Raw genomic sequence first — 27,181 nt, 5'->3', positions numbered from 1 at the left:
AAGCTGGAATCAAGATTGTCAGGAGAAATAGCAATAACCTCAGATATGCAGATGACACCACCCTTATGGCAGATAGCAAAGAAGAACTAAAGAGCCTCTTGGTGAAAGCAAAAGAGAAGAGTGAAAAAGTTGGCTTAAAGCTCAACATTCAGAAAACTAAGATCATAGCATCCAGTCCCATCACTTCATGGCAAATAGATAAGGAAACAGTGGAAACGGTGGCTGACTTTATTTTTCTGGGCTCCAAAATCACTGCAGATGGTGACTGCAGCCATGAAATTAAAAGACGCTTACTCCTTAGAAGGAATGTTATGACCAACCTGGGCAGCATATTAAAAAGCAGAGACATTCCTTTGTCAACAAAGGTTCATCTAGTCAAGGCTATGGTTTTTCCAGTAGTCATGTATGGATGTGAGAGTTGGACTATAAAGAAGGCAGAGCGCCGAAGAATTGATGCTTTTGAACTATGGTGTTGGAGAAGACTCTTGAGAGTCCCTTGGACTGCAAGGAGATCCAATCAGTCCATCCTAAAGGAGATCAGTCCTGGGTGGGTGTTCATTCGAAGGACTGATAATGAAGCTGAAACTGCAATACTTTGGGTACCTGATGCTAAGAGCTGACTCGTTTGAAAAGACAATGATGCTGGGAAAGACTGAGGGCAGGAGGAGAAGGGGATGACAGAGGATGAGAGGGTTGGATGGCATCACCAACTCAATGGACATGAGTTAGGGTAAACTCTGGGAGTTGGTGATGGACGGGGAGGCCTGGTGTGCTATGGTTCATTGGGTCGCAAAGAGTCGGACAAGACTGAGCGACTGAACTGAACTGAACTACCACAGAGAACTTAGCCTGAGCTGACTACATCCTGCCTCTAAGCCTTTATAAGTTACCTGAACCTTACTGCTTTTTATAGGTGTGCCCATTCAGTTTCACTCTTATCAATAATGAGATGTTCTTAGAATTATTCATTAGATTCAGACAGTGACACTTGAAGGTTTACTAAAAATATGTATATGAAGCAGGACTTAGAAGCAAATTGTGCTCAAACTCTTGTATGCCTAGAAAATACCCTGGAGTTTTATCCAAAATGAACATTCTCATGTCCAATTCCCAGAGATGCTGATTCAACGAGCTTGGAATGGGTCCAAGGAATCTGAATTTTAAACCATCCTCCCAAGAAATTACCAGTGCAGGTGGCCTGTCAGTCATACTTGAGTGTGTTACTCTAAAGCTATTCACTTATTTACCAATCTTATGATAACATGTATTTAAATATCATTTCAATTTAAAGAGGCACCATGGAGACTCCTCTTTGGAATTACTAGAAGCATGTATAATTAGTTTCACATTTTAGTTTATATTAATTATATTTCATTATATTTGACCACAAAATATTTCCTGCACACAATGGTAGTCTCTGCTTGAATGCCTATCACATTCAAAAAACCTGATTCTGGTTGACCCTTGACTCTTCCAAAATAATCAACATGCTTGAAAAAAGTATCTGCCGTCTATGATGATTAAAAGGGCGTTCAGTTGCAAGTGACAGAAAGTGAATTTGAACCACTTGAAGCAAAACAGATTTATTGGTTACAGAACTAAATGTGCATGGTTTTGAGAGAATGAAGTTTAGTTGCTGGTTGAACAAGCTGGACATGTTAAAACTGGAGGCCAGGCCTACCTATGGGATGGTTGGGAGTGGGGGAGGTTGTACGTTAAGAGGGCAAAATGAGGGTGGTGTGCAGGTTCTCATGGGAGGAAGACTCTGGAGGGGGGTCTCCAGGGTACTACCTGGAGTATCGGGGGCTGGAAGGCTGGGAGTGGAGTCTAGGCAGGTAATTTGTATCAAAGAAGTTTGGCAGGATGTGATCAAGTAGAAGTCCCAAACCTGAGCAGGTAAGGAACAGAGTTAAGATGTCAGCCAGCCAAAATCAAGGTTTCACCTATAGCTGGATTGAGATGCTCAGAAGACAATTTCAAGGGACTTCCCTGGTGGTCCAGTAGTTAAAAGTCCAGGCTTCCAATGCAGGGGGTGTGGGTTCAATCTCTGGACTGGGAAATAACATCCCACATGTCACATGGCATGGCCAAAATATTTTTTAAAAGATGGTTTCAAGTATAGTTTGTTTTTTTTTCCCATCTCTCAGCTCTGCTTTCTTCTGTGTTAGCTTCACTCTCAGGAAGATTCTCCCATGAGAAGCAAGATGGCGGCCACCAATTTAGTTATCCCCAAACTGGGCATCATCGGTCTGGCTTGGGTCAAGGCCAATCTTTGACTCAATTACTGAGGCCAGAGATTGACCTTTCGAGCCCTGTGTTCATCTCTAGAGACAGGAATGGGTTACAGCTACTGAATCACAAAGGTTTCCCAAAAGGAAAAAGGTTCGAGTTATTCCCAGCAGGAAGAGGGCAATGAAGACAGGGCAGGGAAAATTCAGTCTACTGTAGTGGATGACACTTTTGCTCTGGATCAGCAATCTGACAGGGAAGGAAACTCACACACTGGATTCTCCTTTCCCGAAAAGACGATTTTTTTTTTCTAAAATGAATAAAGCAAGCAATTATATTCCAAAGTGTTTTAATTAAGCAAACTGCCTATTTCTTCTTGGAAAATATCTGCAAGGAACCCAATGTTATAGATTTCAGTTAGGTCTAATTGCAATTATAGGAACCTGTGTTTTCTACTTCAAGGTTGCATGAATTTTTTTCCCACTAGATATGTTGAGCCTGAATACCTATTAATCTTGCTTGAAATTCATAATTATTTAGTTTCCATGGGGGCCAGATTTTCTATAGATGCATAAAGTTAAGGGGGAAGAATTTCTGGCAACCTTTTGTCCCTTAAGTCAATTATTAAAAGGCTGAAATCAGAGCTGTTTGCTACAGAGTTCTCAAAATATCACAGAGAAAAGCAATTCGGTCTTCATTATGACCTTTATTGACTCACTTATGAGTGTTAACCAAGATGCTTCACATCAAGTTTCTTGACAAAAACAGGCTTGGAGTTTGGTGTGTCTCTCTATTTATAGTTCATATTTTCACTTATTTATTATCAGGGAACAATGTTAAGGTAAGGATGTTCATAAATAAAGTTGTTTCTCCATTACCCTATTCCTTTTATCTAAAAAAGGCATCCTTTACTTATTGCCTTAGTATAACCAGACTCCCTTTCTCATATTTTTGTTTGTATATTGCATTAATATGATGTCTTGTATACAATGAGTGTTCAATAAATGTCACTAATTAATGACTCAACACAGGCTCAACATGTTTTGCATTAAGCCACCATTCACTGAAGCACTGTGGAGTCATTTCTGAGATGACTTGGAACTCTGCCAAGATCTAGATATTTGGGCATTTTACCAGAGACTTGGGAAATTCCAAACATGAGATTTTTTTTAAGATATGGCTTCCTTTTTTTTGAAAAAGAAAAACGTAACTGTCACTTTTATTTCTTAAAGTTCAAATGTAAATGGAGTGCAATTAATAAAATGAGGTATATTTAGGAAGACTATTAAACTCTATGCAGACCTTGACAACCTTGGCACTCAATATTTCAACATCTGACTGTACAGAAATAGATCTGATACATATAACCCATACATAACTTGTGTGATCATGCAGATTGAGCTATTTCTGCCCTTTCCCATGTCACATTTCTTCCTCCACAGGGCTGATGTGATAACAAGTTCTTTTATCATTTTCAGACCATTGCAGAAAACAGAGAAACAACCAGGAAACCAGACTCCTGTCCTGCCCCTGCAGCCTCCTGGCCATTGTGAAGGTGATAAATGGCTGTCTTCCCACATAGCACTCAGGCATTGAAAAGTTCAAGGGCATGGAGGACTTATCTGTCAGCTCCTTCCTTGGTAGCTCATTGGAAAACTGTTAGAAGTCAGCATGGGAAGAGAGAGGAGGGAGGAGGGTTGGCTGGATCCCATGGCCAGATGTCCAGAAACCAAATCATAATCATCTTTTCAACTAGTGTCCTTGAATTCCTTGAACTAGCCATGAAATTCTCAAAATCTTGATTATCTGTTTATGTCATCAGTGTCAGTTCAAATCACAGATTCTGTGGACAGTTTGATAAATGATCTTCAGTTTTAGCACAGGCAAATGCATTATGGTTCAATCAGTTGTTTTGTTTATTGAGCACTTTGGGATTATGTCCACAGATCTATTTCTAGGTAAAAATTTTAAGTGTTGTTTGCCAATTTTTCTAGGTTTGTGCTTTGGGTGTATCTGGATTTTGGCCCAAATGCCTTCCCACAATAGGCATACAAACAAACCTTATGTAGAAAGATCATGTGTCTGGTTATTTGATTCTTACTTATCACAGGCAACTAACTACCGTATCTAGAGAAGTCCCTGCTGACATTATTGTGATGTCTGCTATTGAAACTGTCTATTGTCACATTAATGCAACAAAAATGATGACCAACCTTGGCTCCAAGTTCCCCTTCACTTGAGGCATCTTGACTCTTGGCATTTACGGTTGCTTGCTTATTGAACAGGGTCAGGTTTCTATGGCTCTGAACACTGGCTCATATTACAGTCAAGTGGAAGCAAGAAAACTCAGGCAGCCTTTCATGGAAAGACAGGCCTGCCACAATTTCAGGTTTCATGGTAAATGAACAGAGGAAAAAGAGAGACGTCATATCTTGACTTTTCCAAGATTTTGGCACATGGAAGTTATACAGTTGGGGACATAAGTAGGTCGTGTTAGAACTGGAGATCAGAACCACATCCACCGCTGGGAAGGTGGTACCAGGGTGAAGGTTTGCTGGGACAAGAGGAGGGATGGGGATAGTGTGCAGGACAGGGAAGGAGAGAAACCAAAGGATCACAGCACTGGGAGACTCTAGGGACAGGAAGGTAGTGATCCAGACAGGTAGCCTGCACTAGGAAGGTGGAGATGAGGGAGGGACAGGTGAACATCCTGGCAGGTGGGCTAAGCATGACCAGAGGAGGTGCGAAGGAAGAAAATAGTCACAATCAAGAGTGCTAGTCAACCAAAGTCACGGCGCCATGTGGAGGTAAGGGGTAAACCCTAATCTTGGGGGGATAGAGGTTACAAGAAGAACAGTAAGACAGTTGTTAAATCCTAAATTAATCTGGAGGTCATATGCTTGTCAGACACGGGCTCTGAACTGGGCTCTCAACTGTATTCACTCATTTATTCAACAAATTTAAATTGAGCATCTACCATAGGAGATGTCAAGCACTGTTCTAGGCACAGGGGACACAGCAGTGAAGAAAACAAAATTCTTGCCCGTTTGTATCTTATATTTTCTTAAGGGAGACAGATAGCAAATGAAATAAGTTTTATGTTAGATGATCAGGTTATAAATGCTCTGGATAGAAAAAAGCAAGCTAGACAGACAGAGGGTATAGAGGATTCAAATTTTACATAAGGAGAGCCTCATTGAGAAGGTGACCTCTGAGCATATCCTTGAAGAAGGTGAGGGGGTGAGACCCCAGATACCTGGAAGGGAATGTTACAGGCAGAGGAAACAGCTGGTGCAGAAGTGAGGTGAGAACATGTCTGGTATATTCAGAGGACACCAAGGAGGCCAGGTGACTGGATTTGACAGGTCAGGGGCATAAAGGGGGTGAGAGAGGAAGCTGGCAAGAGATACAGGTGGGGAAATCATTTAAGCCCTATTAGGCCAGTGATTCTCAACGGGGGTCAGTTTGTTTCCTGGGAACATTTTTGTTGTCACCATTAGCAGCTTTTTTTTCAAGTGAGATTTTGAGAAATTCAAAGGAGGCTCTTTGCATGCACAGGAAGCTCCCACTTGGGAAAAAAGCGGGAAGCATGTTGGACAGTAGTGTTAGATTTCAAACTGACCTCTGTAAATTGAAGTTGTCAGAAACAAACAGATACGAAGTCATTTCATAAAACCTATTATTAAAGTCTAATATACATAAAGAACAGTATACACCCTATGAATGCACATATTGATATATCTTTGCAAGCAAAACACTGATACCTAAGTAGCACATAGATCAAGAAACAGAACATCATTGGTGCCCTGAACATCTTCATCCTCTCCTCTAATTGCTAGTCTTCCAAGAGTAGCCACTATCCTGACTTGTAATATTATAGTTTGCCGACTTTTGAACTTTTTAAGTATTGAATTTATTTATTTATTTTTGGCTGTCCTGGGTCTTCATTGCTATGTGGGCTTTTCTCTAATTGCGGCGAGCAGGAGCTACACTCTAGTTGCGGCGCACAGACTTCTCATTGCAGTGGCTTCTCTTGTTGCAGAGTGCAGGCTCTAGGGAGCATGGCCTTCACTAGTTGTGGCATGAAGGCTCAGTAGTTGTGGCTCCCAGCCTCTAGAGCACAGGTTCAATAGTTGTGGCGCCCAGACTCAGTTGTTCTGCAGCATGTGTGATCTTCCCAGACCAGGGATCAAATTCATGTCTCCTGAGTTGGGAGGTAGACTCTTTACCACTGAACTGCCTGGGAAGCCTTTGAACTTTTTATAAATAGAATTATATATTAATAACATGTACTTGACATTTCCCCCCTCAACATTACGTTTGTAAGATTCACCCATGTTGTCATGCAAAGTTGTAAATCATTCTTTCTCATTGGCACATTATATGACATTATATTATATGCCATTGTGTGAATATGAAAGAGTCAGTCTATGCTACTTGGATGGGCACTTGGATAACTTCTTGTTTGGGATAATTATGAGTACTGCTTTATGAAAATTATAGTGCATGACTTTTGGCAACACACACATTTCTGGTTGGTATACATCTAAGAGTGGAATTGCAAGGTTGTCGGAGAGAAAAGAATTCTGAGTAAAATGAAATGTAGCATATGCTAGAGCAGTAAGTTGTATAAATATGACAGGGAAGATCTGAACTGGTTCAAGAATGAAAGAAAAAGTCCAGATCCCAGGATGGAAAACACTGTGACAACAAGGATGCAAAGTAGAGTGTAGTTAAACTTATGGAGAATAATTGCATGCAGATAAGCATGTAGTGTGCAGAAATCAAGTGGCAGTCGTGTGGGGTAATAAGGGGCTTGGATAGGAGTCAGAAAGACCTGACTGTGTGACTTGGGTGTATCACTTGGCAGCTCCAATTTTTGACTTTTCCATTGCAGGAAATATAGATTGTTGAGAAGACTAAATTCATTCATTCAACACCTATTGATTGAATATCTACCTCTGTTCAGGGTATTGGGGACTCGGTGGTGAACACTAGAAAACGGTCCTGTCCTCATTGATTTTACTGGGAATAATACAGTAAACAATGATCAGTTGATTATAATCATGGCTAAATGCAATGAAGGGCTCTAACCTAGTCTGGGCACCAGGGAGGCTTTTCTGGGGCCAAGCAGATATGAGCCAGGACAAGAGTTGGAGGTGAGAAATTCCAGGCAGATGAAACAGCATGAGGGAATTCTAAGGAGGGAAGGAACTTGGCACGTGTAAGGAAAAGGGACGGCGAGTGTGCAGACAGAAGGCACGTGAAGGAGGGGGACGATGGGTGAAGGGGCAGACAGGGTTTTTAAATGATGAAACTGACATCAATTGATTTTTTAAAAATTTAAACAGAAAGTAAGGAGAGTTAGGGGTCAGGAAATGGACAAAATTAGTTAAGTGCAAAAATATAGATTAATTTGTGCATTTGCATTTCCATATCTATCAAAGAATTTATTTATACTTATGGGATGTGGGACTACCCAGTGAATCTGGTAGTATCTGAAATTACTTAGGTATCAATAACTATTAAATGGATGAATACAGAAATAGTAATATACAAGGTTAATGCAACTTGAAACAAATCTGTTTAACATTATTTCATTCCTTTTGCTATGATATTAACTTAATTTAGCTAGATCTCCACTCTGGGAACAAGTATTTATTATGTTCCTGTGCTCCAACTTCCCTGGTGGCTCAGAGGTTAAAGCGTCTGCCTCCAATGCGGGAGACCCGGGTTCGGTCCCTGGGTTCAATCCCTCGGTTGGGAAGATCCCCTGGAGAAGGAAATGGCAACCCACTCCAATATTCTTGCCTGGAGAATCCCATGGACGGCGGAGCCTGATAGGGTACAGTCCACCGGGTTGCAGAGTCAGACACGACTGAGCCACTTCACTTTCACTTTCATGCTCCAACCTCTGTTCTAAGCAGAGTGTAACAAGTGTATGTGTGTGTGCTCACCTTGTCTGACTGTTTGCAACCCCAGGGACTGTAGCTCACCAGGGTCCTCTGTCCATGGGATTCTCCAGGCAAGAATACTGGAACAGGTTGTCATTTTCTCCTCCAGAGGGCTCTTCTGACCCAAGGATCCAGCCTGCATCTCTGCACTGGTAGGCAGATTCTTTACCACTGCACCAGCTGGGAAGCCCAAGTATATAATCTCACTTAATCCTCATCATAACAATCCAGGCAGGTACATTCTTATTATTATGCTCATTTTACTGATAGGGAAATAGACGCTGAAGACACACCAACCCGCTTGCCTGAAATCACCATTAGTGAGCACAGAGGCAGGATTCACTCCCAGGCAGTCTGATTCCAGCCCAAAAGCTCTCAGTGACTACTCTTTATAGCCTCCATAAAGAGGTGACAAATATGCCAACACAAACTTCCAGTTGGTTGGGTTGCTCCACTTCTCACTGTAAATTAATGAATTAGCGTGTGTGGTGCACATTCACCTCTAGTGAGTGGCTTAACATGATTCAATTTCCTAATAGTGTACTGAGATGGCTGAGCTTCCAGACCTGCCAATCCAGCTGTGGTTCCATGACTACATCTCAGGCGAGTGATAGAAGTAGAGACAGGGGTTGGGGGCAGTAAAGTGGAGTTGCTCAGTCATGTCCGACTTGCGACCCCATGGACTGTAGCCTACCAGGAACCTCCATCCATGGGATTTGCCAGGCAATAGTACTGGAGTGGGTTGCCCTTTTCTTCTCCAGGGGATCTTCCTGACCCAGGGATCGAACCCGGGTCTCCCGCATTGTAGACAGACGCTTTACCATCTGAGCCACCAGGGAAGTCCTTCATGGCATATTGGATCATAGTTCCCTGACCAGGGATGGAACCCGCATCCACTGCATTGAAAGTGCAGAAGTCTTAACCACTGGACCGCCAAGGACGTTGAGGCAGGATTCAAATCCTGCAGGCCTTGGAGACCATGGAAGTAGTTCAGATCATCCTCTTAGTGCAGAAGGGAGCTGTATGATCGGTTAGGAGGTGATTGAAATAGTTTGGGTGTGAGATGCTACCAGTCCATGTGGAGGTGAAGTGAGAGATTCTCAGTAGGAGAACTTGCAAAATACTTGGCACATAGTAGGTACCTTGTAATGAATGGATATTGTTAACAAAGAAGGCAAGATCAATTCAATCCAGCAGCCTAAATTCCATGGACTGGAAACTGTTGTCTAAAGCAAGGCTTTGAGAAGGATTCTGAGCCTCCTTTCAGACTGGAGTGGAACTTCACTTGGGTGAAGAGTTCTGTGATGAATTGGAGATGACTGCCATGGGAGCTGCATCAGCAGCTAGTAGCACAATGCCCAGGGGTGCTTTCATAATGATCTTCAAGTACAGATAAGATTCTCACACAGATGACTTTGAGTTTTTTTTCTCTATAAAAAATATTAAAATGTAACATGAAATATAGAATATAAAAGTAGGCTTAAACTATACAAGGATATTTTTAATTAGAAAAAAGCAATTACCTGATGGATGGTGGATTGTAGAAACTTACTAAACTGACCTTGGGCTTAGACATATTCACAGACAATGTACATGGGAACCCAACACTGGGTTCCATGGGCAAGTTAGTTTGACTTAGGTCAAATCCTTTATTTTCCTCATAGAAATCCATAATGCATGTCAGCATGTTAAAGGTTCCAGAAATAAAGCACACTACAAGAAACCTCTTTAATGTTATGCACCCAGAATTTTCCAAGTTGAGGTGACCATGGAATTTTTTTACCCTAACATTATTATTATAGGAACATAATAATATCTGCATTGATAATTGTGTTGTAATAATATGATGCTGTACCACAAAATTTAGAATGTCATCTCTTTTGGTCCTGGTGTTTGTGGAGCTTCATCAGCAAGAAAAAGAGAGGGAGAGGTAGGCAGAGACCAGTCCATAGTACCACAGTATTTGTTTTTGTTTTTGTTTTTGTTTTAGAGAACAATTCTTACTTAATGAGAATTGGTTGTATATATGGCAACTTTGCTCTGAATCCAAACACTGGCTTTGTGACTGACGATCGTTAACCTTTGGCTGCTAACAATCAGTTCTGAGCCTGAACCCGTGTTCTGAAATTGCTTGAATCTGAATGACCCAGCAGACACACAGATCCCAGAGATGTGGGCCAGTCACAGAACACTAGGGCTCATTCATTTTAAAAGTTTCCAACTTTCAGTTGACTGCTTGGTACATAAAAGACACTTCACAAATAACTTTTGAGTAAATGAATGAATACATAACTGAAAGAATGATAATGGTTACTATTTGTTCTCACAAGAAAAACTAATTATGAAACCACTAGGTATTGTACCAAATCAAGGAGAAATTTTTAATTAAACAGTAGGTCTGAGAAATAAATGAGATTTCTTTTTTTGTACTATGGAGAATTAGCAAGTTAGATCTACATTTGTTTGAATTATATATGCTAAAGAAAATAGCATCTTTGGACAGAAACTGAATAATGTTATTGAGTAACTTCGTCCTTTAATAACTTGGATAAGTTTGTATGGATTAGACAAGTCACATAATTTCCTTGTTTTCTTGATTCCAGGACTAGGTGATCTCTAAAGTTCTTCTCAGGTCAAAAGTGTCTGAATCTATCCACTTATAAATGTGATGCTTTGTTGCTTTTTTTTTCCTTGCAACATTGGAAAAGTGCATAATCTTCATTATAAAACCAGGTCAGAGTCCAGACTGAAAGGGCCCCAGGAAAGCAGAGAATTCCAGGACATTTTGCAAGAATTTCTTCACTTACTAAAGCAATGTTCATAAGAGAAAAACAAGAGCTCTGTTAACAGATATCCCTGCGGAAGAGCTGTGTGAAGGCCCTTTCAGTGAGTATATATTGCTTAGAGAGGGCAGTGGTCTCCTCTGTGGCCATTTTGATGACCACGGGTGAGCATGGGTCAACAAGGGGACTGGTGTGGCACAGGCCCTAATAGGGGCCAACACTTACACGTGCTTATTAAGTAGGAGCCGCTGTTCTAAATGCTCTAGTTATACTAGTTTATTCCTGACAATAATCATATGCAGTAGGTGTTATGTTTATAAAAATGAGGATTTCACTGATGGATAACCTGGGGTGTTCTTGCATGCTCAGTCATGTATGACTATAGCCCATCAGGCTCCTCTGTCCATGGGATTCTCCAGGCAAGAATATTGGAGTGGTTGCCATGCCCTCCTCCAGGGGATCTTCCCAATCCAGGGATTGAACCCATGTCTCCTGCGTTACAGGCAGGTTCTTTGCCTCTGAGCCACCAGGGAAGCCCAAACTGGGGCATAAAAGGTTAAATTTGCCCAGGATTATGGACCTAGTAAGTGATGGAGGTAAATTTGAACCTAAGTGGTAGAGATCCAGAAGTTCTGCTTGGCCCTCTGTGCTGCTGCCACGCAGGGTATCATTTAGCCACTGGTGGAAGCTGAAATAGACAAGTCACCCCACATTTATGAGGAGCGCCCTGTGCTGTTGCTGGGGATGGAGGAGGGGTAAAATGATGACATCATTGCCCTGCTTACCCAGCTCAAAAACAAGCAACTCACTCCCAGCCAAATGGAATGATGACTAGATTAGAAATTCTGGTGAATTTGAGTGAACCCTGAGGGATGGATTTTAACAGATAAAGTGGGAGGAGAGCATTGCAAGTTCAAGCAACAGTCCCGTGAGGATGTTGTTGTTGTTGTTGTGTTGTTTAGTCACTAAGTCCCGCCCAACTCTTTTGTGACCCCGTGGACTGTAGCCCCCAGGTTCCTCTGTCCATGGAATTTCCCAAGCAAGAATACCTGAGCAGGGTTGCCATTTCCTCCTCCAGGGGATCTTTCTGACCCAGGGATTGAACACGCATCTCCTGCATTGGCAGGCAGATTCTTTACCACTGAGCCACCTAGGTGGATTTTGTTCTTGTTTAATTGCCAGCATCTCCCACAAGGCTCCTGCATAGCAGGTGGATTCTTTACTGCTGAGCCACCGGGGAAGCCCACTGTGACTTTTACTTCGAGTATAATTCTGGAGATAGCATGGCGGGCTCTATCCTAAGCAGGAGGAATGAGGAATTAATTCAGGGAAGTTTTAGTGACAAATGTAAAAAGGGCCGGGTTGGTGGATATTGTGATATGGTATACAAAAGTCTTACTCTCCTAGTCACTGGGAATGATGCCATCAGAGAGTCCTCAGCTGTGAAGCCCCTTTACCTAGGGTCATGCCTTCCTCCTGGAATGACTGGCATCCAATGACTAAATGTTGCGGGGGTATAAAGGCGTCATCTCTCACTCCAGCTGGGAACAGCTCTGAAGGATCATCCCAGCTTCAGAACTCCCTACTCTGCTGCTGAAATTCTTTCTCTGCCCAGTCCCACCCCCTTCCTTTTCTCTTTGAAAGGCCATTATCCTAAGAGCTCTCCCTAATTCGCCTCCTCCGTCCTACCTTAAAGTCTGCATTCTGGGAAACTCCACCTGCTTCCGATGACTGCTGGAGCTCTGTAGGAATAAAACCCACAGCTGGGCATGTAGCAAGTGAAAGAGAAGGCAAGTCAAGGAAGATGCCCAAACAAGGTAGCTAGAAGCTTGACGGTCTAAGCTAGCACGCTGTCCCCTCTGTGTGCTAAGTCACTTCAGTCATATCGACTCTTTGTGACCCCATGGACTGTAGCCCACCAGGCTCCGCTGTCCATGGGATTCTCTACCACTAGGGCCACCTGAGAAGCCTGATGCCGTCCTTGGATAACTGTCAAAGACCTCTTAATGACCTCCTTATTTCTCTTCCTGATCATCATAGAAATGATCCCCTCTTCACACATACACCAGAGGCATCATATACAGAAGAAAATGAAAACTCCTTATCCTTCCTACAATGTTCTACCTAGTCTGACCCCCTGATGCTTCCCCAACCCCTCCATGCTCCACCACGCTGGCCTCTGTTCATTTCTGGAACATGGCAACCATATCCCACTGTCGCCAGATATTCCCAAGGTTACATCTCTCATTTATTCCTCATTTATATCTCTTTCCTCAAAAACTCCTTCCCTGGGAGCAGCCCAATTACCGCATTTAGAATATCAACCTCTGTCATTTTCTATCCCTGAAACGCACTTTTTTTTCCCCAAAGCAGGTATTTCAAGTTGACATTGACTTTGTATTATTTAACCTGTTTGTTGCTATGCTTTTCTCTCTCTAGCGTGAGTGCTCCGTAAGGACAAGAACACTGTGTTCGTCTCTGTTGTATCCCTAGTCAGGAACATAATTTGTGCAGAAGTTAATGAAAATCAGGGACATACAAGGAGTGTACTTTCAGTAGAAAACATGAGTTTCATTTTGAATACGTTGAGTCAGCAGACGAATGGATGAGGAAGCTGTAGGTACATATACACCATGGAATATTACTCAGCCATTAAAAGAATTCATTTGAATCAGTTCTAATGAGATGGGTGAAACTGGAGCCCATTATACAGAGCGAAGGAAGCCAGAAAGATAAAGACCATTACAGTATACTAACACATATACATGGAATTTAGTAAGATGGTAACGATAACCCTATATGCAAAAAGAGTCTGAACTGTCTTTAGAACAGTTACATCAGAAGTTTGGAAGACGGTTACCAAGTTAAGTTTCTAGGTAAAGACAGAGACGAGGAATTTCCTCAGAGTGTCCAGTACCCTGTAAAGTGAATGGGAGGGAGTGGGGGATGAACCTGAAGAGCAGTTCCCAGGTTGCTCTGGGAAATGTTAATCTCAGGAGAGACTAATGAGTCTCTCTTTGAAAATAAGAATAGAACCCAATTTAGAAAAGTGAAAGTGAAAACCACTTAGTCCTGTCCGACTCTTTGAGACCCCATGGACTATACAGTTCATGGAATTCTCCAGGCCAGAATACTGGAGTGGGTAGCCTTTCCCTTCTCCAGGGGATCTTCCCAACCCAGGTATCGAACCCAGGTCTCCCGCATTGCAGGCAGATTCTTTACCAGCTGAGCCACATGGGAAGCCCAGTGCAAACAGATGTATTAAAAGAAAAAATAAGTGAAGAGAGACAGAGACAGACAGAGAAAGAAATGAAGGCCGGGAAAAGGGATTTGTTGACTCATATGACTGCAAAGTCCAGACTGGTACAGATCCAGGGACTCGAAGTGTGATATCAGAACTTGGTCTCTCTTCACCTCTCTGCCCTTCTCTTCTCTGCATTGACTGCACTCTCAGCGAGCCTCCTTCGAAATGGACCACATGGCAAGCAGATTGGCTTCCCTGGTGGCTCAGATGGTCAAGCATCTGTCTGCAATGCAGGAGACCCACCCCAGAATCAGTTCCAGGTCCTTCAGTCAGCAAACCTAGCTAAAGACAGTATGCCTTCCACAACAATTTTCTCCCACCAAAATATTTCAAGGAATTGGGCCTAAGGAGTTGGTCTGGCTCGAGTCATGTGCCCCGAGGGCTAAGTGTTCTGATTCTGAGTCTGGGTGTATCTGATATGGTGTGCCTAAGCCTTCCACAACTCAACTGTGTGCCTCTCATTCCAACTCCACATTCAGTGATTTCACTTGGTAGCCTGACATTGGCCGTAGTGGGAGTATTTACGTCATGGAAACTGGCAAGTGCGGTAAATCAAGGCTCTTTTTCTTTGGAGAATGAGTTGTTAAATACCCAGGAATACCTCACTTGTCTTATGATCACTTGTAAAGCCAAAGAATGGAGAATGGACCCCCAGAACTGAAAGAGTAAGAATGGAGGGGGAGTGGCTCCCTAACCAGAAATCAGGGTACTGTTACTGAGAGATGGGAGAATGAATCTTGGGCAGTATCCTCTACACTGTATATTATATTATATTGTATTCTTACATCGCATCATATCACATTATATAACTCCTTGTCACCCAAACTTTGTTGATTCAGGAGTCCCTTATTTTCATGAAGCTCTAATTAACCTTCTAACATCTTTGGAAACTAGTAAACCAGACTTTAGAGACAGAACAAGAGAACTGAGAAGAAAAATAATATGTAGACCTATTGTGTGTTAGTGACTGGGGGGAAAAGCCCACAGTCATTTTCTGGTTCACTGACTCTTGAAGAGAACCTAGAAAATGTCTAAAGTGAAGAAAGTGTTGACTTTAAGCCAACTGAGATGTATGCCTATTTGGACTTTTTAGCCAATAAAAAAAAGGTTTAAAATCAAATGAATAACAAATTCCCTATATATTTTAGGCTAGATAGTGTATATTAATTTCTAGTACTTTTATGAGCTGTAATTAACCTTGGGCCTTTGAGAAATCAAATGTTAAGGCTTTAAGCATTTAGATGTGAAACTCAGTCTGGTTATGTAATGTACTCTGTGCTCAGGTTTTCAGTTGTGTCATTCTTTTCAACCCTTGGACTGTAGCCCACCAGGCTCCTCTGTCCACGGGATTTCCCAGGCAAGAATACTGGAGTGGGCTGCCATAACTTCCTCTAGGGGATCTTCCCGACCCAGGGATAGAACCCACATGTCTCACATCTCCTGCATTGGTAGGTGGGTTCTTTGCCACTAGCATCACCTGGAAAGCCCAAACAAAGCAATAGAAAACTGCGGTGCTTAGTTGCTCAGTCATGTCCGACTCTTTGCAACTCCATGGACTATAGCCCTCCAGGCTCCTCTAGCAGATCATCCCAACCCAGGGACCAAACCCAGATCTCCCACATTGTGGGTAGATTCTTTACCAGCTGAGCCACCAGGAAAGCCCAAGAATACTGGAGTGGGTAGCCTATCCCTTCTCCAGCAGATCTTCCCAACCCAGGAATTGAACTTAGCTCCTGCAACGCAGGTGGATTCTTAACCAGCTGAGCTACCCGCAACGTAATTTCTATTAGTTAATACTTAACTAATAGGAAATTAATTACATTCTGTGTTTTGAAAGAGTCTTACAATGCAAATTTCATGAGGATAAGGGCTTTGTTTCGCTCATTGTTGTAACCTTCACATTTGTATGTAGTAAGCGTTCAATGAGTAAGTGTTGAATATTGAGTTTAAAAATCTAAAAATGACAATCAGTTCAGTTCAATTGTTCAGTTGTGTCCGAATTTTGCTACCCCATGGACTGCAGCATTCCAGGCTTCCCTGTCCTTCACCAACTCCCAGAGCCTGCTCAAACTGATGTCCATCAAGTCAGTGATGCCGTCCAAGCATCTCATCCTCTCTTCATGGATGACTATTATACTTAAAACTGTATCTGTGAATTACTGATCTTCTTTGTTTTTTAACTGAAATTTCTTATTTTCTAAAGATGGAAACGTATTGAAAATTCAGGACTCAACAAATTTAATTATATGGTAATTCTAAGAAACTCCTAACAAAACTGCTCTATGTGAAGTAAAAATACCATTGGAAAGCATAGGCAAAAGCAACATTCTCTCTAAATCCATTGGAAGTATCTGGGGTGCTCCTGGCTGTTGGGGTTCTGAGTATAGAGATACTTTCACTTTAAGGAAGCAGTAACCCCACAGAGGTAGATGCTAGTGTGAAAATCTGATCATGAGGTCTCAATGCAGAGAGGAGAAACTTGGGGATGGTGGGATGGGCCGGGCCCTGTAGACACAGTCCTGCATGAGATGGCAGAATGCAAACCAGATACCCAGAAAAAATAGCAGTTCATCTCTCTCAGTGAGTAAGAAAATCTGAAACAGGGGTATATGAGAGAAAGAGGTTCATGCCGACAGAGGCAAAGGAGAGGAGCAAACTGGACCAGGAGAGATGGGAGAACATTCCGAGCGTGGCTTCGGACCGACAAGGGCTTTGCAAAGCACTGGGTCAAAACGACGGCAGCAGCAACGAACCGGAAGCAGTGCAGGGGTGAGCAGCCAGGCTGGCACTGATAGCGGAACACAGAGCCCAGGAGTCAGGAGTGTGGGAGTTGGAGGCACACTGCCGTGGTTTGAAATAAACTGTTGTCAACATCCATGCAGCCCTGTTTGTAAATGACAGCCCTCCTTGAAACTGACTAGGTTACAGGGAGCATGAAACAACTTGGTATAACCTGGAACCCTCTAAGTGCTCAATAAACGTTCATTGCTGGTATCCAGCAAATAAGTGTTCTGAACCCTACTTTTAGTTAATGTCTTTTAACTTAGAATAATGAAGCTTTTGAATTAGCCTGGAATTCAGAACTTTGTTATTTTCCTTCTTTTGCTATTGAGCTTTGGTTTCGTCATCTGTCAGTGGGACTAATACATATAACACAAAGAAAGTGCCCTGCACTGAGACTTTTCATGCTAATAATCAATTAATACTCATCTCCCAACCTGAGGGTCACATGTACAGCTGTTTCTCTTTCCTAGAGTTAAGAAAAAAACATCTAGTGAGACTAGATTAATTGATATAGTCCATGTTAGGCCTATTGAGGTGGGTAGAACAAAATTCTAAACGCACTTGAGATTGATTTGGATGATATATTAATTTCAGCAGTGTTAAGGTTTCTGTCAGCTCTTTAAATGTAAGATTCTGTAATGAGACAAAATAGTCAGAAACCTCAGATTTCTTGGGCATGTCACAGAAGAGAATCTGAGAGCTGTGGACTTCTCCTTTGAGAGTGTGGTCCTCAGTTACCTTAAGTTCCAGCACGGAAATCATCAACAGCAACGTCCCTATTGGCTGGAGCTTCCATAGTGATGGCCACTTTAGTTTTCCGATGTGAGACCCAGGCAGGGTACCAGGTGAGGCGCCCAGAGGAAACCCCAGGGACACTGCAGTTATTAAAATTAATTATATAACTGACTCATTATTTTTCAGCTACCTGATGCGTTAGAGACCTTGAGTTAGCTCTCTGGCAAATATGTAACCATTAAAAATTCTCCACAGTCAGAAACTGGAAACAAAAACTCTTTCGGTTTTAGATTTTTTTGGTCTTGTACAGAACATCGAAGGCTGTGGATTAAGTGCATTAGTTAGAATAATATATTCAAGGATTTAAGGAATTTGGGTCCAATTTCGAACCACTCCACTACCTCTGGCTTGACCTCAGCTCAATTCCTTAATCTTTTGGCTTCTTTCTCCATCTGTGCAAGATGCCTCTGGCAACACACTGAGTGCAGTAACTGTAGGGACAAATTAAATAATGGGCTTAATATCACCACCAAGATTGGAGTAAATAGCTCTTTTGCAGGATCCATTAGCTCAACTGAGAGTTAACAGCACAGGATTCTGGGTCTATGATGGACTATATGGAATAGCATTGCGTCAATTTGAATGTCTTGCTTTGCCCCTCAATGGCTCTAGACAACAGATAAAGAATATAGGGAAAGAACGAGACAAGAAAGAACAGAGGAGACAGCTTGGTAAGTCAAAAAGAAGAGCTACAAGTTGAAGGGATGGAGGATCAAAAGATAAGATGCGTGGTGTGAGTGGAGACAGAAGCAGAAACGAGAAGACAGAAGAGGCAGGAAGAAAAACAAGAAAATGAGAGGAAGGCAAGGCTTTGAAGTGAAGTTTCAATCAAGACAGTAATTGACTGGTATTCGGCTGGAGGGAAGGAGATTGCAGCACAGCAGAGCAGAGCAGTGGGCAGGGTTCATTCCAGGTGAGGGTTTGCTACTGGTCTTCAGTGGCTCCTTCTACATCCCTGGGACCCCCGCCTGGTACCAGGGTACCAGGCTCTGGTTCAGGGGTAACCTCAACAGCTTAAGATGTCTAACCTCTCAGAAGTGTAAGATTAATTTTTTTAAGATTAATTTTAATAGGATTCTTGGGGTGATAGATCTTGTTCTCAGACGCTTCAGTGGTGTCCGACTCTTTGCGACCCCATGGACTGGGGCCCACCAGGCTTCTCTGTCCACGGGATTCTCTAGGCAATAATACTGGAGTGGGGCGCCATGCCCTCGTCCGGGGGAGCTTCCCTACATAGGGATTGAACCTGTGGCTCCTGCACTGCAGGCAGAATCTTTACTACTGAGCCACTGGGAAGCCTGGCTCTACCAGGAAATTAGCTAAGTGTTAGTCTGTTGCGGGAAAGGACCCTCCTTACTCAGGGCTCCTCAAATCAATCTCTAAGCTTTACCCACTGAGGATAACAGGATTTATAACTGCCTAACTACCACACGTAGTCCCAAAGAGACTCATCTACCTGCTTTGATTGACTGAGAAGTGATAGTAGAAGTGGTAATAAGGATACAATTTGCAGTTAATATTTATTGCTTACTTTGTGTCAGGCATATACTCCATGCAGTCTTCCAAAAGGGATCTGAGATGATTTACCATAATAGACATTATAAGAGAGGAGGAAAAATTATACACACACACACCTTGTCTGAGGAAAACTGCAGCATGTTCAACACAGTGCAGTAAGAAGCTTTATAGAAATTAATTGATTTGTCTTCTCTGCCACCTTCTGATAGGTATTTTAAATAAGCCCTTTTCATAAAGAAACTGGGGAAACCAAGATTTGATATTATGTCCTTGGTTTGCCTTCACAGGGCCGTATTTTTTTTCCATTTATTATTAGTTGGAGGCTAATTACTTTACAATGGGGCAGTATTAAAAGAAAGAAAATAACCCTGTATGAGTCTCTCCACTTACGACGATAGCAATTTCAAATGTTTCCACCAAGGAGAGAAAAAAAAAAAGTCGGCTCTCCCTGCCATCAAAGGATGGCTGAAACCATTGATGTGGATTGTAGTGTCCTGTTATCTTAAGACTCTGGAATATCCATCATATAAAGACCCTTATGACAAATTTCTCTCCCAGTGTGAGCCAGGAAAGACTTTCTTCAAAACAAACTCCACTTTGCCATTCCTTGCACTTAACAATAAGTTACAAAAATCTTCATTTCCCCCTACTTCATTTGGTTGTGAGGAAGCCTGGAGCTAAGTTTTGTGCTCAAATGCTATTGTTTGTCTTAGCCAGAAGTTTTTCTTTTCCTTTAAAAAAAAAATGTGTTTTTCATTGTAAACCACCTGAAGTCTCCTTGGAAGAAGGCTTTGGTAAAAATAAGTAAAAGACAAAATACAATCTTGTTGGGGCAATCCTGAGGATATAAACCAAAAGTTTACATAACACCCCCAGAATCTTTCTATTTGAAAGAGACTATCAAACAGAATCACGGGAAGATAATATCTTTCATGGTGTTTATTGCATTTTTCATGCCCCTCACACATTTCAAACTACTTTGGTTACTCAGAACATAACATGGACAGAAAATTAGCTGATTTTTCTCATGTATCTTGTCATATATCTAAAGTTTTGTACCTTGCCCAAAACTACTTTCTAAAATAAACCAATTTAAGTCTATATTTATCAGTCATGCTTAAAATGAAGAATGGCATCACTCATTTCACCTACTGTCTGGCTAATAACTATGCTTAATTTGTAGTTTTATTTGGTTCCAAAATTTCTTCCAGGAAGAAAGCCATATCTTGTCCCACTGATTGATAACAGCACACGTGTTAGATCACACATCCCAAGAAGCCCGCATGGGAGCCAAGATATGAGTAATTTAATAACAAAACCCCATCATCTCACATTTGCTGCTTTTGTGAGTGATGGATCTCTTCAAGGAACAAAGCCTTTCATTTCCAAAATTTTCATTACAGGTGTGGTGATGATTTTTGTTTCACTTAAAGATTATCTTTATGTTTAAACATTTCAAATGAAATCTTATTTACGAAAAAAAAGAAAGAAAGAAATGAACAAAATAGAAAAGCAGGGAGAATAGCTAGGAAGAAGAACACAAACCTTGGGCGTAAAATAATTAACAAGGAAATCAATTTGAGCTACCCAACAAGTGCTTTAGGTTCAACATTTTGCTTCTTTATTCCCATTCAATTTTAGCTTATTATACAACTTACCTTCTTGCTTCTAACTATGTAGTCATTTCCATTTCCTTCTTTATTTGTTCAACACAAACACTGAATAAGAATTACTATCAGACTCTTCATATTATACAATATAAGCATCAAGCACAAATTTATGTTTTGATATTTATTTGCAATATCTGTCTTTTTTTTACAAACTTAATTATTATATAAAATAGTATTTACAAAACAGACTTGTCTATAACAAGGGAAATAACAGTGTCAATCCATGGCACTTGAAATTAAGTTGAAATTCCTTTAAGAATCCAAAAATCCACCTTTTATACAATCATTAAGGAAAATTTCCTACTATCAACTCAGCAGGACCATATCAAGTGCTGCAAAAACTGAGTTTCTGGTTGTAATCAGAAAATTGCTAACATATTTTTAAAGCCCTTACTTTCTTCTGGAAATATAAAATCTACTTTTTCTCATGAAACATGTGTGTAACATGGCTCTTCAAACCAGACCTCGGTATGGTGTGGGTCCTGGAGTGCTCCTTGAAAACTGTGTCAAGTTCCTGAGTTCCCTGACTTATGATATGGGGGTGTGCACTGGGAGAGAAGTTTTCTGAATTTAATTAAAGCACAAGCTTTAAGGCATTGTTCCAGCCCCACATCCAAGTCCCTGGCAGGAGACAAGGCAATACATTTACATGGTCGTGTTTTTGTACCATTGGCAAAAGTAAGATATTTTAACCACTATCAGCTGAGACTGAGATCTCTTTCCCTTTCAATTTCCCCTTTGTCACTTTCCCTCGGGTTGGGTGGTGCTGGAGCAGCTTGGGTGTGCTGTATTGTTTTGTTTTTCCTTTTCCTTTGGAAGGACCACCCAAATTGCATAAATTTCTCATAAAATCTGCATCAACGCACCCCTAGGTGTGATAACAGTACCTGTTTCACAAGTAAGTTGTGCAGGTTAAAAGAGCTGATGGATGATGCCAGGCATAGAGTGTATCCAATAGTTGCTAGGCATTATTCTTCTCCCAAGAGTTTCTATGTCTAAGTCACAGTTGCATTCTATGTAATATGCTTAAAAACTAACTATGATTTTTCCCCACAAAAGGAATTTCTCCACCTCATGTAGGGGCTACATCACAATTTTCTTAGACTCCAGGCACCTGTGACTCTTCGTTGAACCCCTTCATCCATTAAAATCTTCTAAAATGAGATAAATGTCCCAAACCACCAAGGACTCAAGAACCAAGGTAACACAAAAAGCTGCATCTTAAACGGGGGTTCAGGTACACATACTGGAAATCTGTTTTGTAAACAAGGTCTCAGAGATAATAGGAAGCATTAGTTTTGGCGTTTAAAATACGCATATGGGTGAAGCTGGCCGTTAGAACACAAGTGGGGTCCATGTCTTACTGTGAAACACACACTTTCATTTAGGGAGACTACTTTTCAGTGTACCTGATGGTGTTTTTTTGCCCATTTTTAGTTACATTATCAACAGGGAAATATTGCCTCAGAAAATAAGGTTCGTTTTGCCAATTTAGAAATTGCTTTGGAATTTCATCCAAAGGTCTCTTATAAAAACACGTTGGCCCGTGTGCTGGTGCATCAAATAAATCACAAATGAAACAAACAAGTTGGCTTCCTATTGAAGGTGTGTCTGCAGAGCTCTGTGACTCTGCGTGCCAGGGGCTCCATCTGGCACATTTCTGAACTTTGCAAAATTAATTGTGCTAAAGAGAACACCATCAAACGCGTCCGGCATAGAGGGTAAACATCTTCAAACCATGCTTCTGCGCCATCAAACGCTCTCCAGCTAATTACATTTGGTGCATTACTCTGGACGAAAACCGAGGCCAAGTGAAACTGCGGAAATGGGAACAATGCAAGGAGGAAAAATCTCACCCCATTAAGAGATCCGTTTTTTCTCCGCACAAATAAGCCCACCACGCCTTGCAGGCAAGACTAGATGACTCCGAATGCCCCCGCAGGCCCTCTCCGGCCGAGCGAGCCCTGCGTGGGCAGGAGGAAAGTGCCCAGAGTGGCAGCGCCGCCCTGGGAGCATTTTAAGTTATTCATAACATCTAAGCAATCGCTCCCCTTGTCCTTCCTCCCCGCCCCCAACCATCCGCGCCCCCGCGCAGAGGCTAGTTTTCGAGTGTTATTTACAGAGGAAGCTAAAACACGGCCGTAGGTCGTCCTCTCCTCCAGGCAATGCGCTTTGACAGCGTCTCGAGAGCCGCTCTCCTCGCAGGGCCGCCGCGCGCTAGGCCTGCCTTCCCGACCATTTGCACGGGCCAGGCCGCTCCTCTCCCCGACTCTTCCGTGACCTTCCGAGATGGGCCTCGCGACGGGACTCTCCGCGGAAGCACCACCCTCGGCGCTGGAGCCCCGCGCGCGGCCGCTCTCCTCTGGCTCCCGGGGGCGGCCCCGCGACGAGCGCCGGACGCGCGCGGCCCCGCCGAGGGGCGACGGCGGGGGCGCGCGGGCGGCTTCCGGCGGGGGTGCGCGGGGCGGGGCCGGGGGCGGGGCCGGGACCCGGGTAGCGGCGCCCCCCGCCGAGCGGCGTGCAGGCACCGCCCCCGCGCGCCGCAGTCGGGGCTGGAGCGTCTCGCCAGTGGCGGTGGCCGTTACTGTTGCCTCCGCGCGTCTGTGGCGCCGGCGGCGTCTCCCGGGGCTCGCGGAGGGCAGCGGGCCACCCCTCGCCCGCGGTCGCCTGCTGCAGCCCTGCGCTGGGACTGGGGAAGGCGAGACGGCGGAGGCGGCGGGTGGTGTTCGGCCCCCCTCCTCTACGCTTCCAGCCCACGGGCGACTGCGAACTCCGGGCAGCCCCCGGGCGGCGGCCGAGGATGGCTAGATAGCGGCGCGCGAGCGGCCCGTGAGTACTGGGAGCGGGTGGGCGCGGCGCGAGACGTGGGGAATGGGAGCCGCAGACCCCGGAGCCGGGTCCCCTGGGCGCATCGTCGCGGGCGCCTGGCGGCCGGCGCGGGGCCGGGGGCAGCGCTCTGGGCGACTTTGGCCCCGGGGTCCGGGAGCGCCCGAGAGGAGTGACCGAGGCGGGGGATGGGGCGCACCAGGTCTCGCCGCTCTCCGCGCCCTTGGGCCACCCGGGCTCCCGGAGGACGCCGACTCCCCGGCCGCGAACTTCTGCCGCACGTAGGTCAGAAGTTCTGAGGCCACAGGCTACCTGGGGGATGGGAAGGAGCTTTAATTTTTATTTTTCTTAAGTGATGTAATCGACCGAGTGACCCCCGTGCCTCATCTCTGCATTGAAGCTAGTTCGCTGTCCCTTCTGTATTCATGGTGTATTTGATTTACCTTTATTTTATGTGCTTGTATCCGAAGGATTGAATCCAGAGTTTAAGGAGTTGACCGTCAAACTTAGGCTTCATAACAGATTCCAGTTTTAAATACATCGTTTCAAAAGACAGCTGGAATCCTAAGTCTGACCGACAGAAAATTCTGCACTTCACATGTTGCGAATTTACGCCTTGAATAATGTGATTCTAGTCTCCACCTTCCTCATCCCCACCTTTGGCTTCCAAAAATATATGAGGTGTTTTATTTGCGGTTGGGTACCTCTGTGTTCCTTTTTGTATGGGTTTGTTATTGCACTCAAATATTGATAGAGCATATATGCTGCTACTGAATAGCATTTGTATGGAAATGAATTTCTCTGCATTTTTTAATGTGTTCATTTAAGATACATTTTCTGATAGAAAGGTTTCAGTTTAAAGTTTGCCTTCTGATTTGTTTTCAGTTTTAGATTTGTATTTAATTAAAAAAATGTGTTTTGGAGTAAAGTGAAGTGACTTAGTAGTATCATTTAGTCAGAGGTCCAAAAATGATTCCTAAATTAAATTTAAAGCAAATTCCCCTTCCTAGAAAAGTGAAAGCGTTTGCTTAGTGCAAATGATGCTTGTCCCTTCCCTTAAATGCTGATTTTGCCACAGATCTGAAATCACATTTCACTAATATCAGAGGCTTCCTTGTCTTAGCCTGGCAGGGGAAAGGAAACCTAAGTATAGCGTATGTTTTTAAAAACACTGTCCTCTTACTTGTTTCATAGGTTGACTTTCTGTTTTATAGCCAAGGGGAAACTGTTGATTTGGAGACTTCATTAGGTAGTTACAAGCTCGATTTAAATTTCCCTTCCAAGCTTTGAATTGAGGTTTATTTGCTTTGTAATAGGTGAGATCACAAGCTCACCTCTAATTACTGGAGAGTTGGATTCTTTTCTGGGAAATAAGGATCAGGAACTTTGCTGTCAAAGAGAACGAACTTCTGTGATTTTTGAAACCTTCCGCTTATTGATGGTCATTGTTCAATAATATGTTGGCAATGATATAAATTATTATAACATTAAAATTTATCACCATTATTTGTGGGACCAGCTGCCTATGCGCCCTATAGAAGATTCAGCATGTATAAAAAGCTATGGCGTGAAAAGTGTATCTCCTCTCCCCACCCCTCACCCCTCCACTGCACCCTGTTCTCCCCAGGACCCTGTGTATATCTTTCCAGATAAAGCCTATGCTAGTATAAACATTTTGTATGTGTTCTTTTTATTTGTCTTTCCACAATTGAGGACACATTGTGTACTCTGTTCTGCACCAGCTCCCCGCCCTCCCCTTCCCTCCCCGCAGAGTACTAAATCTTGGCAGTCTCTACATTGGTACCTAAGAGCTGTCTCATTCTCTAACAGCTGCGGAGTACTCCATTAAGGATGAGCCATCATTTATTTAACCTCTTCTTTATTGAGGTATGTGTAGTAGATTGTTTCTACTATTTTGCTGTAGAACTGTTGTAAAACATTAGTTTCTGAGGTTTTTAAGTGAATTTCAATTATTCCCAAAGGCAGTGGTAACATTTCTTTGCATCATGTTCCAGGAAATAAATGCCCCTTGTCTCCAGTGTACACTCTTTGCTTTTATATAATTTCAAAGTGATCCATAAGGTGAAGTGTGAGGCACCAGGGCCAGTTACTAAGCTGGCATTCCTTGATTAACACCTTAGCTCTTTGTCTCAACAAAAGAAATAGAAGAACAGATATAAAATTTTAAGAGTAATCTGTAAGAAAAATTCTTAGGAGTTTAAATATTTTGAACATGGAGAAGAGGCTCATACCTTTGGTTAGGTTGGAGGTAAAGGCAGGTTGTGTTTTGTAAAACTTGTTTGCCATTAGGCACCGACACCCCTGCCTTCTGCAAATGATCACTGGTATCTCATATTTTAATGTTGCTATATGTTTATAAACTGTACACTTTGGGAGAAGGTTACTCGTAACTCTTAAGGAGGAGTATGCTTTTAGAAAATATTTGGCCTTTCTAAATTAAAAATTGAGGTCTCTTAGAGTGCTCTTAAAGCAATAAATTGTAGAAGTAAGACTAATGCTAGCTAGCAGTTGAGCCAAATACATTATAAAATTTGAGTATTATTCATTGTTGAGCTTTATATTTCCATTATGTTTATTTTTGAAAGTGTTTTTAGAGCTAATGTAAGAAACTATAATAATCCTTTTTTTAAATGACCAGGGAAACCTTTTCATGTTTAAGGTTTTTTGTTTTTTCTTTGTTATTTAATACCTGTCACTGTGGTACAAAACTGCTAATATTGGCTGTGTTTGTTCTTCTTAAATAAGTATTTACTGAGCATCTGTTACATACCAGGCAACTTTCTAGAGACTGAGAAGGTAGCAATGCACAGGACAGAGACCCCATTCTAATGAGTTCACCTCTTAGTGAGGGAGATGGATAAAAAGCAGAGAAGCAATAAAGACAATAAGGTCAGAGAGTAAGATGTGCTAGGGAAGTGATAAAATAGGGTTGCTGGGATAAAGAGGGGCAGGGTGGGGCCGCTGTTTTAGACTAAGCAGTTCTGGAAGCCTCTCTGAGGTGAAGAAATTCAAACCGAGAGTTGAGTGTGTTCTTGGAGATCTGGAGGAGTGGTGGCTGAGGCAGAGGGCATGACATACGCGGAGGGCATGGCTTGTGCAAAGACCAGGCGGTGGGACCGAGCCTCGCACACCAGGGGAACAGACAGCCGCCAGTGTGGTTGGAGTTTCTGATTAGAAAGTGGCTGGTGGGAGAGAGCAGGTGCTGGGATGGGTGTCCTGGGCATTTGCAAATGGCAAGGAAGGTTCAGTGATGTGGGAGAGAGACCTTGGATGGTGGGGTTCCTCCACCTGGAAGCT

At 42.8% G+C, this 27,181-nt stretch overlaps 1 protein-coding gene across 4 annotated transcripts in view; it reads left to right on the top strand.

The window, feature by feature from the left end:
* The window catches only part of LIFR (LIF receptor subunit alpha), a 117,470-nt gene that overhangs the window by 16,103 nt on the left and 74,186 nt on the right, over nucleotides 1–27,181 (top strand). Inside the window, exon 1 of one of the 4 annotated variants that reach the window (XM_020869346.2) lies at nucleotides 23,578–23,866. The exons of 2 other annotated variants lie outside the window; for them this stretch is intronic. The gene's annotated coding sequence lies outside the window, so the exon portion shown is untranslated. Of the gene's footprint in view, nucleotides 1–23,577; nucleotides 23,867–25,719; nucleotides 25,751–27,181 lie in introns of those variants that run through there. One more of the 4 variants, XM_070476603.1, reaches the window with a different exon arrangement.

The sequence above is a fragment of the Odocoileus virginianus genome, chromosome 14, assembly GCF_023699985.2.
Source record: "Odocoileus virginianus isolate 20LAN1187 ecotype Illinois chromosome 14, Ovbor_1.2, whole genome shotgun sequence".
In the NCBI taxonomy this organism is placed as follows: domain Eukaryota; kingdom Metazoa; phylum Chordata; class Mammalia; order Artiodactyla; family Cervidae; genus Odocoileus; species Odocoileus virginianus.
The sequence above is the reverse complement of the archived record's forward strand: the minus strand, read 5'-3'. Positions and strand labels throughout refer to the sequence as shown.